The sequence below is a fragment of the Haliotis asinina genome, chromosome 12, assembly GCF_037392515.1.
Source record: "Haliotis asinina isolate JCU_RB_2024 chromosome 12, JCU_Hal_asi_v2, whole genome shotgun sequence".
NCBI lineage: Eukaryota > Metazoa > Mollusca > Gastropoda > Lepetellida > Haliotidae > Haliotis > Haliotis asinina.
In genome coordinates, this window is record NC_090291.1 from 8521937 (window position 1) to 8536051 (window position 14115).

The 14115-nt window shown below is 39.6% G+C and overlaps 1 long non-coding RNA gene across 1 annotated transcript in view; it reads left to right on the top strand.

The window, feature by feature from the left end:
- The window catches only part of LOC137258036 (uncharacterized), a 76427-nt gene that overhangs the window by 46920 nt on the left and 15392 nt on the right, over positions 1 to 14115 (top strand). The window contains exon 2 of the long non-coding RNA XR_010954611.1: positions 6708 to 6818. This is a non-coding gene — a long non-coding RNA (uncharacterized lncRNA). The remainder of the gene's footprint in view (positions 1 to 6707; positions 6819 to 14115) is intronic.

A 14115-nucleotide genomic window follows, 5' to 3' on the forward strand; every position in this document is an offset into this window, starting at 1 on the left:
TTTTAGTATCTCCCGATGGAGAATTGTAGTTCATAAATATTATCGTATCTCAAAAGCATAGATCAGTGCTCCTGAAGTCAGTTACTAGATCACCTGATGCAAATCCCATTACACAAAGTCCATGACCTAGATTTTTAAGCTCTCTTAGCGCTAAGATAGTCGTAAGTTATGTTAATATATAGCTGGGCCCAGGGCCTAGATTTTCGAAGCTCTCTTGGCGATAAGATAGTCGTAAGTGCCATATATTAACAATAACCCACGACTATCTACCTTCTGTAGTGTAATAGAGACTAGTCGTAGCGCTAGCTTTGTGAATTTTGTTGATTTCGCCTTTAAACAAACACACCAATTACAGTTAAACCGTCGGCTTAACGAGATTCCGGATAAACGAGGTTTCGCTGCTCTCTGCTTTACAACGTTCACCACGCACACCAGTTCTCATCTATCAGAAAATGTAACCTCTTTTACAATCTCCCCTTAATGAGCATCGTGATTACAATACGTATTTTCAGTTTCATTATGCCGAAGGTTAAGATATTTGATGTGCCATTTGCATTGATCGGTCAGATATTTCAAAAAATGTCTTTAATTACTTCGAGTTTAGTGTTACCGTTGCCTCTAAGTCAGCCCATACCAATGAGTAGCACTAGAAGGCGGGATTTTAATTGGTTTCTTTCGCGGGTTCCATCAAACCGAGTTAAGCTTATTTTGGAATATTCAATTATATTTTCTCATTTTCTAACCATTTCGATGGAATGAATTTATTTTTATTTTCAAGATTTTCGATTTTTCATTTATCTTTCTGTTAGAGTGAATTGTGTGATCTCGTTTATTATAGGGAACACTCGAATCCATAATGCAGATCAAGAAATAACATGGCATGTTGCCGCAGTGCAAATTAACGAGCGACATGGCAAATGAACGTGAAAAATCAAGGAGTTTTCCGTTTCAATTCCACATCTTTTCGTCACAAGATATTAATATCCATGAATAAACATGTTCATTCCAACAAGACATTTCTGGAAAGCCATCAGAAGAAGTGCGTGCTTTTCAAGATTCGTTATACCGCCATGCGTCTGTAACGCCATTACATATTGCTGTTATTTTTGTAATGAAAACCACTCCACTATAACGTCCTTAAAAATTCCTTACGAGAATTTAAGCATTTTGGTATGTGGTTTATAGTGATATGGCTGTAAGACGAATCGTCTTGATTTTGCCCGTTATAATGCCATGTCACAACCATGTCAAAGCATGGAAATGCGTAAATAACAATTTTCAGTGTTTGCCCACAAAAACATGATTTAATCATATTCCGCGCATAGGTCGCCGTATGTTTTACACGCGTAAATGACTGGAGACCTATTTTGACATATCTGATATTTGTTTGCTTGTTTATTTATTTGTTTAAAACCGCACTCTGCAATATTCCATCTGTATATCCAGACAAACATGTGAGTGATATCATGAGCATGTCTTTGAAGTCCGGGTATGCTGACATGCATTCAAGACAATCACCAGCCCTTAACCAGAAATTAAAAGCATTGTATTAATTTTTCTGCTGTTTGATCATGGAAATTAAAAACTACGATAGTATTTAGAAAGAAAATCAATTTAAATCAAGGTTAAAACGTTTAGAATTAAATCGCCAAATGACTACTTCAACTCCATATGTCAAAATTTTAAAAATATAATTCAGTAATATTTCAGAATCTTTTGACGTGGAACTAACACGCTATCGAAGAAACTAAAACAGTTGATATTTTTCGACGCTTTTCTGTCACCTTTCAACCTAATTCCATCGGGACGGTCGCGTCTCCATCTTCTATTCAAGGGCTGTTAAACAAATTTCCAGAATGTTAAAGTTTTTGTCCCCACTGAATGATTTCTGTCCCAAACTGTTTGCGTGGCTTCTTACTAGCACAGAGACTGAATATCAAACTCTTGGAAAAATCTATTACCGTGAAGTTAAATTGAACTCGGATTATTGACAAAATCTCGGAATAAGCGTTGCTACGTGTTAACTTGTCCGTGAGTTGAATGTCACGTGACCTGGATGACAACATGGCCGTCAGAGGGTGATGGCTGCCTGTCAATTAGTTAAATCCGCGTGGAAGTGGTCAGCAACTGTATTACATTTTCAGCTTGTTTCATACACATTCATTGTTATTTAAGAATTACGATCTTTTGGTCATGTTTCTTCCAGTTTCGTTAATTGATTGTTAGGCGTTCGTAGATCGGGTTCCAGTTTCCTGAAGTATTGGTTGTTGTATTGTGTCGATTGCGCCTGTAAAAGGTTAGTTGGGTTTTTTAATGCCGTACTCAGCAGTATTCCAGATACAAGGCGGCTATCTTTAGTCTAGACCAGACAATCCAGTGATCAACATCATGAGCACCACTTTGCATAATTGGGATATCATTCCATGTGTAGCCTAGTGCTTACAGTAACACCACGTCACGCAGAAAACCCGGGTTCGATTCCCCATATGTGTACAATGTGTGGGGCCCATGTCTGGTGTGCCCGTCGTAATATTCCTGGAATAATGCTAAAGGCCGTGTAAAATCATACACAATCACTCTAAAATAACAGAATTGGACAAATCAGTAAATAATATAATATTTCCTGTTTAACTGCATTAAGACGTAGAGATGTTCCTTTCTACGAAATAGACAAAACATGTCCGTAAAACCAAATTCATTCCCAGTCCTGCACCTCATATGTCCACTCACAAGACCTGATCTGTGTGTAAGCTAAGGAAGACACCTACCTCATAGTATTTTCTTATATTCCTTCTGTAATGACATCACGAATTCGTTTGACATACAGAAGCATCTTCCATGGTGAAATTCAATACGTTCCCTTTTTAATGACCATCAGTATATACAGATTCCAGCTCTAGTCGTTGTGTACACACAAGCCACTGGTTAGTGAATATAGTATTTTCACGCCGATGCAGAAACACTAATATGGTCTGGTATTTCAGTCGTTTAATGTAGCAACGCCATTGTTATCCACGTTAAGGGCTTGTCTTTCTAATTACTACGCCGTGATCATGAGTGCGTCTAACCTAATCAAAAGTTGAAACACGCAAGGTTACAACTAATTCCGAGTCTGCGGCTGATGGGGGCTGGGGTAATGTTTTCAACTTTTTTCCAGGTTGTGTCATTTGACTTAAGAGAGAAAATATTATGAATTATTTGACAAGAATTCATAACTCTGTATTTTTATTTAAGCCATCTGTGAAGCTGGTGGGAAAAGGGCCGTGAAATTATCCCGCATTTCGGCTGAAACAAATCAATTTCACTGCTCACTGTCTTCGAGTACGTCTTCTTATCGCAATATCAGCAAATTAGGTTTAGCCAGCTAATATAGAAATGCACTGTAGTCGCCCTTCAATTGGGAGTATTTTTAAACCAATTAACAAAGTAACTCCTAGCTATTATCAGTCTATGAAGCAATGTCACGGGCACACAACGGGATTACGGAACTGCGGCTGCGAAAACACAATTTACAATATCCGGTTTGGGGGATGTATGTGTCGCGCAACAGGAAGTGGTGTTGCCTGTGTTCATATGTTGAGTTATTTTGATTTAAATGCCGATTATGTGACCAATATGCGTGCAATCGTGCATTAATGTCTTGCTCCTATTCCGTTTATTGTCCCGACATGGCGAGTCGTGTTTTATGCCCCTATAACTCTGCGGGCCTTCCATACATTATGCTAAAGTAGACTCGTCACCCAGTTTCCAAGATGGCGTCAATGACGTCTGCTAATGGACGTATAGGTTGCATTTACTGCTCTCCTTGGCTCCCCGCTGTCTTCGATTGCATAATTTTTATAATAGTTATATTTTTATACATCAGTTTGATATTAGTATTATTGATAGTCCGCTGTGGATTTAAATATTCCTACAATATGCTTTTGAATTTTATCTACAAAAGGACCTGGCAAAATGAAGGAATCGATCTCAGGCCTTTGCTTGAAGAATACAGTAGTTTTTGTAGCATCGATTCATAATCGATTTCATGGACCATTATCCAAAACAATTCGACTACGTTGATGTTTTGCTGTTCTAAACGTACTGCGAGAAGAAGTCATTCAACTTTGAGTTTATTCAAAGACAAAAGAGTGAACTGTATACCTAAATAGCGAACAAATACGATCATGAGGCGTTGTTTCAGATGCACGGTCTGGTGACTATATTGATTAACATAGCATCCTATACTGACTGGTCCGGCCAACAAATCATCCGTCGCTATGAAGTATTACTCTCGTGGTAATACTGTTGGTGATATTAATATCCGGGAGTTTTCAAATACACAGAATTATCACTTAGGTAGACATTAGGTGACACGCCAGCTCCTCACTTGAGTGTGTGTCCATGACGTGTAGTTTAGTCTCATTTTAACGACACATATTACGACAGTTAAGAACAGCTTGTATATGTTAAGAAATCTCGTTATCGAATTTCATGTCGATACAATTTACCTTTCCGACAGAACATTTAATTTATAGGTTTGGCTCGTGACAGCTCTAAATCGATGTATAGCCGGTGTTGATTTACTGTTCGAGTGTGTGAGTCAGTCAATTTTATATTATTAACGCCAGTACGAACATTGTGGACAGACCCAACCATTCTAGGGTTCCTATGCTCACGCATGCTCAAACGAAGGAGTATTGCTTAAATGGTATATAACTCATTTTTTTACTTTAAAAGAATCTCCGGCTTTCGTGGTATAAGATGTAAGTGATTGTATCGGATTCTCTTAATTAATCACGTTTACACAGTCGTAGAATAATTCTGATTAATTTGCTAAACCGTCCACCCATGTATCGCATTGCTGACGGACAATTACACAGCGGCTTCAACGACACATGCTCTTGTCAGTTCCATGCCAAGACTAAGCCTTTGACTAAAGGTCCGACATCATGCCTGGGAGCAATATCCTATCTTCCTTAACTTGGCTTAAGACTAATCTGAATGTATTGCATGCAAGCAGTCAATTCATCATTGGAACATATACTCCGAGACTTATACGTGCTGTCGCCAGACTCATGATCAAGACCCAACTTACCTCTAAGCTGATTAGGTCAGAAATAAAATAACCATTTGTTCCGGTAGGAAAACATCACTAAACAGTCGTTTCAACGACAGAGTCAATATGTCGCGGAGCTTTCGGAAACGTATCCGACTTGACTTCATGTTAGAGGACATATACACGTATTAAGTATTTTGTATGTGCATCTTGTTATTTATTTATCATATCCATCAAAAGGTTCTTCACAGATAAGCACGTAAAGGTGCCATAGGAATTAGGAACTGGTTGGAAACGGGAAGGCACTGCAATGTGCTACGCAGTTGCGTCCCTTGGGAAAGCTATGAACTGTGGATTCGAATTAATGCGAGCCCCGGTTATATTTCAAGGTATCTCAAAACTATCAACTCTCAAAATCTGCGATTAAGCAGATACTCAGGGGCATTACTGGAACACTGCGTAAAGCGGGGTTAAAGAGCACATTCCAAAGAATACCAACCAACACTGATAGTACTCCTTTTCACTAGCTGACCTGATTACCCAAACAACAAAACACAACAGTAAAAAAACCTAACGGCGGAACCCTTGCTCGACCCTGTGATAATGTCCAATATCTATCAAAGCTACCTGCATATTTTTTGCCTCTCGTTACTGACTCGTCACTAAAGCTTTTGTTCCTTAGTTTTTCATCAGTCGCCTAATTGGGGACACAATTCATCTTTGGAAGTTATAGTTCCAAAAACCAATGAACCCTCCCTGCTTCTAAGATGCAAAAGCTGGTTCCACAGATTCCAGTTATCACAAAGAAAGTTTTCATTGAGAAAAGATACTCTCATCATTAAATATTAAGACGCTGTCAATCTGTATTATATAAACCCCCCTGCAGTAACTGTATGCACAGTAATTACTTCTTAAAGGTGTATGTCATGAATTATTAACCAATATCCGTTGGCATCAAAGACAACAACGACGTTCTATGTTGGAACAGTGAATGAGTAAGTGAATTCAGTTTTACGCCGTTTTGGCAATATTCCAGCAATATCACGGCGGGGCACACTAGAAATAGGCTTCACATATTGTACCCTTGTGGGAATCGAACCCGGGTCTTCGGCATGACGAACCAACTCTCTACTCACTAGATACACCGCCCTCCCTGTTGTGCTGTTGGAACAGATATGATATAATATCGATATTAACCACAAAACCGCCCCCATTTTCAGTCTCACCTTTCAACTCAGACTTTGATTCATTTTAGATGACATTCATTGCAAAAATATTCGTCGAAACGAGATCATTATGATTCTTGCTCTTTTATCTCAAATCTAAAAGTGTAGAAAACTACAGATATTTCATTTCAGTAGAAACATTAATAGATAAAGTAAGGGTGATTCATCTTCTCAATGTCACCCAAATCGTATAATCTATTTCAATGAGCAGCCATGTCACTTCGCTTTGTAGCTATCCCTGGTGCTGTCGATATCACTTTAGCTGTCATCGGGCCACCAAAACACGTTCGTCTCACAGCGGAAGACACTGCCCGTAGATCACGTGATCAATAAGAGGTAAATGAATAAATTATAGGGTATTGAGCGGTTTGGGGGAAACCCTGTTGTACGACACTTAAGATAATCTGGGAAAATTTCATTGCTCTACGTCCGTTATCTTGCAGCACTGTGAGATTGTCAATCTCGTCTACGCCGTGGACGACCGTAGTGGATACAAAGGCGTGTGACCAGACATGAGGACGTTCATGACGGTGGATTAACTGCATAAAAACAAGGTAGGAAATCTAACCTTATTACAACCACGATTGTTATATAATTCATTACATATAAACAAAGATAGAACTGTCTTCCTAACCAGAAATAACCTCTTGTAAAATGATCTATAGTGTAACCCAAAATGTAGTGATATATTGGTACATCACGGCCGTAGTCAACTTTCCTTAATAAAACCTTGAAATGTGTTGAAGGAGTATGGTGTATGTGTAAGATTAACAATGTCTATCATATAATAAAATTTATGAGTAAAAAATATATAAAGAGCGTGAGAACATACTCTATGCAAGTAGATGCAGTATTAATATTGCATGTGGTTTTACGTATGAAAGTTTGTCTTGTTTATCTTCTCAGAGTGAATTTATCTGAAAAGTATCTTGAGCCCGAAAATAGTATACGAAAATCCGAACACTAGAATCAAGAGCTGAGTAGATAGTAAACATGCTCAAAATAGACTCCGCAAATTATTGAAGGCAAGCCAGGCTTTTCAGTGATGAATGAAGAATACCCAAACACGGGTCATACAGTTGAATATAATCTATTTATCCGGGCACTCGAAAACAAGGTTGAAGAGACGAAAGAGGAGTGAACACCGGAAGTCCATATTCTTTGTTTGATTATTTCTTTGATCTCGCGTCAGAAGCCATGATGAAAACATGGCGATGTTGTCGTTGTTGTCATGTCGTCAATTAAGGCGATGATAATAATGGTGTCTCTTAGTTTATCGTGTTTGTCTCCAGACAGTTTTCCTACTCATCATTGTGTCGCCCAAACTTGTAAATTGATATAGTCCGTATTGTCTAGACTGAAGTGGTCGTCGGGAACCGTTGTCCACGCTGCTTTGAAGTCTCGTGAATGATAATTTGTGTCGTGGAAAATAGGCGCGTGGTATTTGATTTTGTTCGTGTCAAGAAAGGCGAGGATCGATTCGTTTTGTCTAATATACTGTTTACCTTACGATTAGTCTTTATTATATTATTAACAATCCTTTCGTAGTATTTATTTATTTCTCATTTCGTCGGATGTGTAGTAGTAGTAGTAGTAGCAGCAGCAGTAGTAGTAGTAGCAGTAGCAGCAGCAGTAGCAGCAGCAGCAGTAGCAGTAGCAGCAGTAGCAGCAGTAGTAGTAGCAGCAGTAGCCCGTAGTATTATCGATCCTCTGCCTCTGTATGTGTAGTGGGAAACGCTGCCAGTATAGGGGAAAGAATCTGTCTATTTCGGTATTAAATCGTTTTAATGATTTGTCCATAGGTGGTTCCCAGAACAATAAATATTTATAAATATTTTGCTGGAAGTGTTCGGTGACTGAGAAGTATAGATCTTCTTGAACCCCATGTCTTGTGTGTGTGCGTGCTTGCGTGCGTGCTTGCGTGCGTGCTTGCGTGCGTGCGTGCGTGTGTGTGAGAGAAATAAACTTATTTAAATTAGAAAGGAGCCACACGGAGATCAGAGATTGAGAACTTGAGGATCAGGAAATTTAGCCTTGCTTCATTTAAGGTTTCAGCTTGGCAGAAGGGAAATCATGTGGTTCAGGGACTGTGAGACAGACTAGTATGCGTACTGTCCTCCGAGTTTTGCATCACTGACAGTGCTTTCCACTCACTAACACCAGAATTAGAAGATTTGGCTGTCCAAGTTGCTGTCGGTGTATGTAGTCTTCCATAGTTACACCTGAGTTTATTCTTTTTTTCCTCATTATGGAATTATCGTTAGTCATTTTTGTATATGGGGCGATCACACAGAAAATGACAATCTACTTTACTCAGCACAGATTTAGAATCCACTCCAATGCACATCTGCCATGAAACTCTGGCGAAAATATGATTCATATAGCGTTAAGAATAGTGATTCATGCAGAAACGGATCATTTACAGAATGTGGAGACTCACTCTGTTAGCAAAGCTGTAGATCAAGTCGATGCGTGTTATCACTGAGTCCCACATGGGATTTCATTGTGATGTTATAATGTGTATACAACATCGCCCCCCTCCAAACAGTCGCATAAGAAGGGTTGTCAGTCGGTGATCAAAAGCTAACATCGCTTGAATGCATTGTAGCTCATGTCGTGAAGTCCTCTGTAAGTATGATGTGTATTCGAGGAGATTGATCAATATTTACATACTTCACCCTTCATGTATACAGAGACGTATAATCATTGTCGTAAAAGTCTTCTAATCTGTATCATCATTTGGTGGATAATCACAAGTTCATCCTGAAATTTCACGACATCAATTCCCATTTACGGCTCCCCATCCGGTTCTGCCATTACAAGCGTGAAGAGAACAAAGCGCTGCAGTCTCTCTGAACCCGGAAACATGTCAAATTTCTAATAAAACCGAATAAATATTTTCCCTATGTTTCCCCGACAATGGTACAAGGTCGTTAGAAGCTCCGATGTGATTAAACGCGGGGACCATATAACGATATTTGTTTGCCGCGACCCATCTTTAACCTAATATTGATATGACCCTTCTTTTGACACGCGCCCGCCAAACGATGGTGCCATTGATTCCTGGAAGCCAAGGATTACCATTATGGTTTCTCCAAGACTTCTAGAACCATATCGCGCCCCGATTCTCTCAATTGATTCAGAAAGGATGAAGAATGGGATTTTAGATTGAGAATTCCATCGGATAAATATCACGGATTTTTGGTCATATTCTCGATGTTATCACCGCCTATTTGTCAAGAGTTAGTGCCATGTTGGGCTTCAGACAATGTGGCTGATGCCAAGCGCCCCTGGCATGTAATTTTCGATTCTTGGTTTAGTCACCCCTCTGGGGACTGGGAAAATTTTCGATGTGAAGCGAGCATATTTCAATAGCTAGGAGGCCTACAACCTTTATGAAAGATTGCCATTTTTTCACGGTGAGGAAACTTCGTCGATGAAAGAACCCATGAGGCTCAGCATAGGTTTCTGTTTCACGCAAAGTTGAAACGGTCGGACGTCCATAGCCAGTTATCGATCTGGACGTAACAGTAAAACATTCACCTCACAGGTTCATTTTTACCATGTTTGTATGGACCCCAGCAACGTCTGTAATGCCAATCAAAGTCAAAAAAGAAAAGAAAAAAAGAAGAAGAAAAAAGAAACCTTCATATTACCCCCTTTTCGGACACTTACGACTTACCTTGCACTAAGATAGTGCATTTGGTGAAAAATGTCTAGTTTTCATTCATATGAACAATGAACACAGCTGGTACAATTCACATTTTCTAAAAATGTGGGTTAATTTTTGTCTATGAAGTATGTCATGTGGTCCAAAAGGACCTTTATCCTTGATTTGACACCAACTGGCATGAACAATCCACGCTTTAAAGGACACCATGGAACCATAATTAAAGACGGCATGATCTAAAGTATCTCGTGACAACGTGTATGCGTTTAATGAACTTTTTGCACCGCCTGTGTTGAGGATTAGAGGGCATTGATCTCTTCCAAGATTATGTCGCAGCAAGTTAGATTATGATGAAGAGCGATATCAGCAAATCAGGTTATAATGAAGAGAGATATCAGCAAATCAGATTATGATGACGAGAGATATCATGTCAAGCTGCAGGTGATGAAACATCTTTTTGATCTGAAATATATATTGAATTTCAATAAGAAAGGTATACATTTTCGGGTAAGTGATCACAAGAGCGAGTGCGTGAGCTTCACGCTGCACTCGGCAATATTCAAACCATATGACAGCGATGTCGTGCCTGATAGTGTCTCGACCAGACTTGATGTGATACATGTGGAGTAGTCGAATGATCATGCCAGATTCGACCCACCATACGGGTACAGTGGCTGGAGCCTTTTCTGGTTTCCCCACCGTGACAATGCTGGAATATTGGATACAGTGGCGTAAAACCTTACTCGCTCACTCACTTATTCTTGATTGTGTTTCATTGCCGTGAGGATTCCGAGGTAACGAAAACTTGAATTAGTTGTTTATTATACTAATTATCAGTGTTAGTATGATACCCATAACATCAACATAATAATTATAAATAATACCTCAGTTAACTACACAAAAAGAAAAGAAAACACGAAGGTTTCACAATGACGGAGGGATACAGTATGTTGCAGTTTCAGTATCTATATAACGTCCAAACTGACACAGGACCTGTTCTAGGATGGCTCGGTCTAGCCTGTATGTGACCAACATAAGCGCTCCGTATGAGAACCAAGTAGCTGGAGCAGCCCTCTTTGGGTTCTGCAGATGGTGTGTTCACAGCTTCAGACACAATTCTCTTCATAACATTAGAGGACTGAGGGTGTTTCATGAAAGGGACAATTGTGAATAGGATGATGTAAAATATTGCATTTTATATGTTTGTGATGACGGATCCCTCTTCCTAGGATATTCCTTAATCGATATCTTGAGATCCTTTGACTACAAGACTGAGAGTACCAGTGAAGGTCCGGGTTAGAATTGGTCTCCTGCAATTCTCGTATTGACTACACGATGCCATTTAGAAAGTGGTCAAATGCAACATATGTCATATTTGGGATGTCACTTTCTTAGTAAAGTACAAATTCTAGTACTTTTTAGGTTGAGTCCCATCCGGAATTCGAACCCGCACCCTCAAGAGTCAGGCACCTAATCGCCAGCACACAAAGTCAGCAGCCTAACCCGCTCAGCCACCGCGACTGCTGGCGATTAGGTGCCTGACTCTGAGGGTGCGGGTTCGAATCCCGGATAGGACTCAACGTAAAAAGTACTAGATTTGTACTTTACTAAGAAAGTGAAATCCCAAATATGACATATGTTGAATTCTCGTATTGTCGTGACAGATAAGTAACGATAACAGGTGGTCAGGCTCGCTGACATGGTTGATGCGTCATCGTTCCTATATGCGAAGATCATGTGACACATGTCGTCTCACCTTAGGCAAGTGACTTTCTTCCAGATTGTTTCTGTTCACCCAGCAGAAAATGGGTACCCGGCGGGATAGATAAGTCATGTGACTATAACCTCCTAGCGCCTAACGGGCAGGTTGGGTTATCCGAGGGTAATATCCCTGGTTTGACTGTTAGCGCTATGAGCATTCACCTCGTGAGTTTGGAGCAATAAAATTGCACATATTATTCTCATGATGTTAATCACTTGATGGCTTGGTCCAGACTAGGTGATTTAAAAGTCATCTCTCTCTGTAGCCGGAATAATGCTGGGTGCGGCGTTAATCAACAAACATATGTTCCAGGCTAGGGCGTGTCTTACTGTACGTATTTACGGTAACACGCTGAACTGTATTGATCACGAATCGTCCAAACTGTGGAATACATAGATAATAAGCACTATGTTGCCTGCAATTTATACGTTGAGTATTGGAGTATTTTACATAGACACGTGTTGCCAGATGTTTATGTTTTCATGCCCAGGTAATGACGGCAATATGTAACATCTGCACACGCATTAAAAAATTCCAGGTAAATTTATAAATATTAATCAATACGTATAACAGTCAACATTATCGATCTTTGCAGCAAACTAGCGAACTTGCTAAAACGCCAATGCCATCATATCGTGGGCGTGGAATGTTCACGCTGAAGACACGGGCTCTAAACCAGCTTTGGTACAGTACAGTGTAGCTTGTCTCACAGTCCCTGAACGGCATTGCTGTCTCTTTTGTCTAGACCTTTCTGCAATGTTAAAACCCGACATAAACCGAGTCCAGAATCCCTCTGGTTCAGGTTCTGAATCTTCCATGTTTTCTTGTTTTAATTTTGAAAGAATTGTTTTTTTCTATCAAACTTATGTATATTAAGTCCAAATGTAGCGTTCGCCCAAACGGCCATGATGGAACACTTCTCAAAGCGGCTCAACAACCATACTTACTCACTGCCTCGTGTCAACGTAACAACGAGCTCACAAGTCTATCGATCTATCTAGTCGAAGCAAATCGACAGCAGCAGCAATGATGGCACGTCGTCTTGGATTGCCTGTATTGTCGCTGCTTGTTTCAAAATCAGTGATTTTCTTGAATCGATCTCGATATTAAGAATAACACTACACATAGCTATTAAGCCAATCCATCCGTCAGCACAGACATCCCACGAAAGGGCTCTAGATGCTGAAGAACCGAGGGTTGAAACAAAGTAATCGAAACTATCTCTTTTCTCCAACCCTCACAGGGCCTCATCACTTCCAGGCAAAATCGACGGGCTTACAATGACAGCTCAATATTTGTATTCAGACGTTCATAAACTCCACTTCTAAGTGAAAAATGTGTTTTTAGTCGGACAAAAGGCTTCATCGTTCGTTATATTTCGATCGAAACGTGATCTCAATGCTGTCCCCTCCCAACCCCTTCACCATACTTTATTTTATTTTTAAATAAATCAACAGCTTCCATGGTTGTTTTCCGTTTGGATTGTGCCGTGTCGGAATGGGATTATTATCTCATTAACCAAATTATTCATCTATAACAGTCGTGATCAAATAAACTCGAAAAGTCTCAGCATTATGTAATCGATTTCGCAAGCTCCGCGAGAACATTATTTTTGCGACATCTAATGGTTGAATTAACGCCCTAGAGCCAGTTTCCGGCAATTTTACTTTTTCATGTACGACCTTTGACCTACTAGTCGACACACATGGTAAATGTTTGCCGTTCTAACGCCATTATTTCATTCGTTTCAAGGTTCAGTGGAGCCAGAAATATCCGTAAACAGATTAAAGCCAAGAAACAGGCATTTGAGCAATCATATAAATTCATTATTTCCAGCCGACTTAGATGTGAAAACGCAGTTTAATACTGGCAGATGCAAATACTGTTTAGTGAAATACATTAGTTTTGTTGTTATAGTCTGATGTTAACGTGCTAAGCCGAGTTTGACATCGACTCTTAAAAGAAAATTATGAAAAATACAAAGCTTTCAGAAAAAAACTTACTGACCTCGTCTAGATTACGAAAGCTTACAGATTGTTTCTGTTAATTAGCGTCTATTTCTATTCTTGACTTCACTCACCAAAACATATTTAACCCATTTGTGTTGATTTAATTACGAAACATTTTAATATTTAATCCCGACCCCGTATGTTCGACACAGAGAGCGCCATTGAGGCGTGAAGGTAAATCTTAATCTCCGCGGATATAGGAATGTGGCGCAATCAGGAAAAAAAAGGACTGAGTCAAGACTGAATTATTTAACGCCAGACAGTGAATCACAATACTAACAATTTTCATCACACGCAGTGCCACATTTGTGAGGAGTATGGTTTCCCGGGACAATTAACAAAATTGGAGATTCTTGGATTCTGTTTGCAGCAACATAATCCTCATCCTACGTCAACAATAAGACGATGTT